This window comes from Melospiza melodia, chromosome 28, assembly GCF_035770615.1.
Source record: "Melospiza melodia melodia isolate bMelMel2 chromosome 28, bMelMel2.pri, whole genome shotgun sequence".
NCBI lineage: Eukaryota > Metazoa > Chordata > Aves > Passeriformes > Passerellidae > Melospiza > Melospiza melodia.
Window position 1 is genome coordinate 1613073 of NC_086221.1, and position 6639 is coordinate 1619711.

A 6639-nucleotide genomic window follows, 5' to 3' on the forward strand; every position below is an offset into this window, starting at 1 on the left:
ATTCCTCTGCCTGGAACTAAGGAGAGGCCCTGACAGCGTCCTGAGTGTGGGAAGGGCTTCTCCCAGAACTCCACCGGGACCCGACGCCAAGGGAGGCAGCACCAAGGGAATCCCTGCCGGTGTCCCCGGTGCGGGAAGAGCTTCGTGCTCTTCGAGCTCCAGCTCTATCTCCCATGGGAGGATCCGCGCTGGATAACCCACAGTGACTCTCGTTGGACAGAGACTCTGCGATCCGTGGTCCTGGTGATCACGGATCACCGAGGAGCCGAGCCCCCGCCCATCGCTGAGGGCTCCTGGGGGTTTCTCCCACTGCCCCAGAGCCGGTGCTGCTGCGGCCGTGGGACAGAGGCGGTGCGAAAGGAGGGTTCGGGGCGGGAGCGGAGGAGGAGCGGGAGGAAGGGGAGGGAGACGGGAAGGGGAGGAGCACGAGCAAGAGGAGCACGAAGGGGAGCAGTCCGAGCAGGAGCGGCAGCAGTGGAAGGAGCATTGCGGGGTTCCATGGCGAGCCCGCAGCTCGGCTGGGCCCGGCAGCATCGCGTTGCCCCGCATCCCGCAGGTGAGCGCCGAGGGGAAGCTCGCCCCGAGTCGATCGCGGCAGCTCCGGGAGGGCTTTTTTTGGCGGGGAGAAGGGGATTTTGCTGTGGTTTAGGCCCTGCCGATTCCGGAGTCGAGTCCCAAATATATTTCGGTGTCGCTGGGAGAGGTATTTTGTATTTATTTGATGAGGAGATATTTTTGGATCTCGGAGGAGTGCAGAGCTGAGCAGTAAATGGCCCTGGGGGGATTTTGCGGGGTCCACGTGGCGATCGCCCGGTGCCGGCGGGGCGGGACACGACACGGGTTTTGGGGATCCCCGGGAGAGCCGGGGGATGAAAGGGGGGAGCCCCGGCGTGGGGAGAGGGGCGATAGCGGAGCCAGGGGAGCTCCGGCAGGCTGGATGAGTGGTGGAGCCGGGAGAAGAGTGGGGCAGGGCTCCCCGACCCTGAAAGTATTGTCGGGGAGCCCGGGAAGCGCTGAGTGCCTGGAGTGCAGGGATGCTGGAGAAGGGGCGCCCTGGAACACCTGGGAGCCACGTTTGCATTGATATAAAATTTCAATAGCCAATCCGAATTTTACTTCTATATCTTTTATTTTAAAGCAAGCAAGCAAGCAGCGCTGGGTGGCTGGGGAGTCGCTGCTCCACTCATGGCACGCACCACTTAAAAGTTTGGTAAAGTATATATACTGTTTTTAAACCCACAAAGCATTTTCTAATATGCTTGGTTAGTCCAAATCAGCAAATAACAATAAGCTAGGATCAGGAATTTCATAATCTTTCCAGGTGGTCGTTGATTCCTATCCTTCTTGTGTTCGTCTGGAGGGAGGCCTTGCTACATGATTTTGTCAAGTGCATCAAGCTTTTTATTATACATAACTATTTAATTGCTTTGTTGCAATATCTTTTAGCTTTACCCCAACTTCCTCCGTTTTATTCTAAGTATCAGTCGTCTTGCTACCTCATCTCTTTTACTCTACTATACTTCTTTGATTTTGATGCTTTATTTGGCTATTTGGTCAGAAAGTTTCACAACTTTTCTTTGTGTCTATTTTGGACACAGCAGATAGAAGCATTTGCTGATTCCATTGCCAATTGACACAAATCACAAAAACATTTTTCACAATCCTTCCCCTTTATGTTATTGATTCATGTCTTTGCTTCAAATTGAGCTAATACTTTTTGGGTTGCAGTTTTTCGGTTCTGCTTTGCCTTGACTATCATAAGGGAGTGAGTTTCTTCTCCCATGGTTGTTATTTTAGGGTTTATGGGCGTTGCTGAAATCTGCATTCCCTGGATCACTGAGTATATTAGCCTAATAAAGCATGGAACTGTACATGGTATAAACAATACACCTAATGCAGAACAAAGCAACATGAACCCTCATTTTTCCACCAGGCTCCTTCAAACAAATTATTCCACCAATTGTCAGTTAATATGGAATTCCATTTTTGCACTGGAACACGTGCAACTTGTTTAATTTTGCCTGCCAAATTTGTAATAGCTTCTCCATTATCATCAGTCTCTAAACAGCACTCAGACGTACTAAATTTTCCACAAAATGCCCTTCTTCAGCTAATAAATAATCTAGGACTAGCCTATTCTGATATACTGCCACTCTGGTCTGGGTTAGTTGTCTAGCTACAAGCTTCAGTGCCTCTGATGTTTGATTAGAAGTAATTTCTACAATGGCCTGTAATCTAATGATTCGGTTAAGCATATACATAGGGATTTTATAACCCCAGCTGCTGTCCTGAGCCCAGGAGGCAGGATTGTAGTAATCTGTGATCTGTTGGGAAGTCCATTCTTCATTTCTCTAGGTCGGTTTTCCTCCTATTTCAGTTTGTTTTCTTCTGCGCAGAGTTTCATAAAGAGGTAGTCCTGAACATTTACCTTTGCTCTTTGGTAGCAAAAAGAATGCAGGTTGTATAATTCCAATTGTACAGGTACCTCTCCACCTCTTTGATATTCATTATATGCCCTTTTACCAGCGATCCCAAATAATCCATTTGAAGCTGTCCAATTTTCAGCCATCTAACCCAGATTTTCCCAATATCCCCTAAGATCTTTTACCTTTTCAAAAGGATTAGCATGTGTTACACTTTTCCAGAAAACAGTACCCTTGGTACAGTTGATAGACCAATAACCTGTTGATGGTTTCGGCCACCATGTTGTAAAAGTGGAGTTGGTGGTATATATTATCTTGCAGTGGGTTTGTCCTGCGTTTGTAATAAAATTGTTTCCTTTCCTAGAAATACAAATTTGATCTACTACTTCGTGACTCAATGTTTACCTGTCCGGTTGAATTTCATTAAATCTTTGTGTCCTGTTCCATAATATAAACTGATCAGGTCCAACCCCTTCTCCTCTCCATGCCATTGCTCGGTCATTTAGGATCCCCATAAACCCAACAGTTAGTCACATTTAATTCCTTAACTACTTTTTGCATCAGATCAATACACAAATTTTTTTCCTAACATAGGGAGGTCCCCATCACTGAGTCTTTTCTGTATTTTTTTATACAGGTCACTTCCTGCTCTTGTTCTTTTTTGTTTTGAATTTCCCCTAAGTTCTTTGTGACATTTTTCACTAATTCTTCCTTGAATTTATCTTGTACTCCCCCTTTATCTGAGTATCCCCACATTCCACCTTTGGTAAAACAGAGGAATGGTTCTCCTCAGGGACAAAATTGGTAGTTTCGAGGTGCCCATCCTCCCATTCCTGAATTTGTTGCTACCCAGTAACTCTTTTCTCCTATTGTACAGGTTTCAAGTTTTCCTGGCTCATAACATTGTGCATTAATATGAGTGTTTGGTGCAAACGCTCAGGCTGTGGTCCGGCCATACTTTACATTTTGGTAGCCCTTCAAGCAGGGACTGGTTATCCCATTCTATGGAAGACTCAGCAGTACCAGAAGGCCCCACAGTTTTATTATCCCTCTTCCTTCTCTGCCTACTGGGGTGCTCCCAGCAGTGAGGGGTATCATCTTCTCGGCGGCAAGGATATTCTTCATGGGTTCTGTATGAGCTTTCCTGGGTTTCGTGCCATTTCTTAAATACTTCCCAGTTCTTTGCTTTGACTGGCTCAGATCCGCAAGGGACTTGATTACGTTTGAGATGCTCAATCTTTTTATTATTTGCCTCACTTGATTGTCCCCCTGTTAATCCGTATTTCCACAACATCCGCCACTCATAAGAATCTAGTTCTAATGTTCCTTCCTCTATTCTCTTTTTTTTTACAATATATTCAGTTAATATCTGTTCAATGTGTTTACACTCTGGACACAATCCACTTGGAGGATAACCCCTGCGACAATGATAATACCACCTCTCCTTACAATAGTTTCATTCAGTGCTTCCAAAGGATAGCAATTACAATCCTGTTCAGTACAGGTTATTGTATTTCCCATCATCTCTTGAGAATATGGCATCCCATATAACGCCTTACACGGGGAGATCCCATGCTCTGAGTTTGGCATTGTTCGAATATTTAACAATGCCAATGGTAAGCACTTAATTCAAGATAGTTTTGTTTCAATCATTAGTTTTCCTAGCTGATGCTTTAGGGCCTGGTTCATTCTTTCTACTCTCCCCAAACTGTGAGGTTGCCAAGGGGTATATTATTCCCAAGAGACCCCTAGAGCTTTCATTACTTCTTTTAACACTTTTGAGGTAAAGTGGGAACCCTGATCCGAATCAATCCCTCCAGTCATCCCAAATCATGGAATTATTTCTTCTAAACTAATCTTTGTAACAAAATGTGCTGTTGTTTGTGTCACAGGATAGGTCTCTATCCAATGAGTTAATTGGTCTACTATTACTAACAAATACTTATCTCTTCCCGCTTTCAGTAATTTGGTAAAATCCGCTTGTATCTTTTCAAAAGGCCTATATGCGGTTTTTCTGCCTCCCTGCAGGGTCTGTCTAGATGTCTTCTTGGTAATTTTCTGGCATATAATGCATCCTTGTGTCTTCTGATTTGCTATATCAAATATTCTTAGACACCCTAAAAACTTTAACAAGTGGTCACTTAGTGCTCGTGTTCCCCAATGAGTTCATTAGTGTAATTGGTAAATTATTCTTTTAACATAACTTTTAGATACCATTTCTCTACCATCTGGTAAAAGCCAATTATTCTCTTCTAGCTTAGCCCCTAGCTTCTCCATCTCTTGTATTTCCTTTGAGATATAGTGTTTTTGATACTTTGTATCATCTTCACATTTATTCAAATTATTTAAGAACACAGCTAAGCATACTGCTGCCCTTTGTGCTTCTGCATCAGCCAAATTATTCCCATGAGTCCGATAATCTGTTCCCCTCTGGTGTCCTCTTACATGGACAACAGCTATCCGTGATGGACCCCTCAAAGCTTCTAATACTCTTATGGAAACAATTGTATTACTTATTTCTATCTTAATGGGTCCAATCTTGAGCTTTCCTATTATGGTGCCACACTTTGGGATTAATTTTGTCTTCCTCTTGTGACGTTAAGGTACCGCACCCCCTCCCCAGGAGTTAGGGCACCGGAAATTTGGGGTGCTGGTGTGTCCAGGACAGCAGGAGAAGGAGGCAAAAGAAGGTTTTGGGGATGCTGTGGGTGCTGTCACACACCTGGCAGCCCCTTAGGGATGTGAGGACACAGCAGGTGGAGGTCTTGGCCTGTTGGGTGTCACAGGAGTTAAATGAGTGCTATATGGGTATGGGCAGGGGATGTCACCCCTAAACGGGGTTGTCACCACACAAGTGGGGGTTATCACCCCCTAAACAGGAGTTGTTACCACACAAAGGGGGCTTGTCACCACACAAGTGGGGGTTGTCACTGCACAAATGGGGTGGGAAGGAGTGAGAAGGGACCCTAGGTGAGTGGGGTGGGGTCACTCTCATGGGTGGGCACTGAGAGATGATGGTGGGGACAGGTGGCTTGGTGTGGTGGGACATCTTGGGGTCTCCTGGGTGGTCACCACCATGTCCTGTGGATGGCCACCACTATGCTGCCTGGGGGGACACCACGGTTTTTCCTTGATGACCACCACCGTGCCCTCTGTATGGACACAACTCTGTCCCCTGGATGGCCACCACTCTCTCCCCTGGGTGGTGGTCCCTGCGTGGGTGTCCCTAGGTGGCCACCACCATGTCCCCATGGCCAACACTGTTGTGTCCCTTGGACACTGGCCCCCTCATGTCCCCGCCAATGGACACCCTGAGTAGCCCCTTCCCATCTCCTCAGTAACTCCCAGGAGAACCCTCCCACACCCAGGCTGAGGGTCCCTCAGATGTTCTCATGTGTCCCCAAAGACCTATCAAGCTCCTTGTCTCCGCATGGACTCTGCCATGTCTCCAAGGACTCACTGAGCCCCTCGTCCCCGCATGGACTCTGACGTGTTCCTAAGGGCTTAAGGGATACGTGGAGCCCCTTGTCCCACTGCATGTGGGGGCTGGTCCCTACTGGGGCACCCTGTAATTGCTGTGGCTCCTGCTGGGCTCCATGTTCCTGCACCACACCCTAGAGCCATGCTAGAGCTGCTGCACCTGTTCCCATGCAATGAGGGACATGCAGAGCTTCCACCAGGATACCCACAGTTGGGACAACATTGGCTGTAGGGAGCTGGCACCCCCAAGGGAGCTGTCATTGTACCCTGGTGGGCCCTGTCACCACCTGAAGGACTTGTTGCCCTCCAAGGTCCCCATCACTTTTCCCTTGTAAGTCCCCACCACTGTCCCCCCTACTGTCCCTATCACTGTCCCACCATGGTACCTATCACTCTCTGTGGTCCCTTTTGCTCCCCATGGTCCCCATCCCTGTCCCTTTGTAGTCCCCACCACTATGCCCCCATGGTTCCCGCCACTGGGTCCCCACTGTCAGGTCCTTGTAGCTTCATGGTGGGCTCGGATGGGTACCCGTACGAGGGTCGGGGGTGGCACTGGGTCAGTGCCCACACCAAGGACTACAATACCAAGGGCTTCAGCACTGGCATCTTCCAGGACTTCTTGGCCACACTGCCGGACCCCAACACTCTGGCCCTGATGCAGGATGAACTCCAGCCTCTGGCTGCGTCCAGCCAGACTTCGTCCTGTGTGGCCAGCTCAGCCCCACCAACTGCCCTG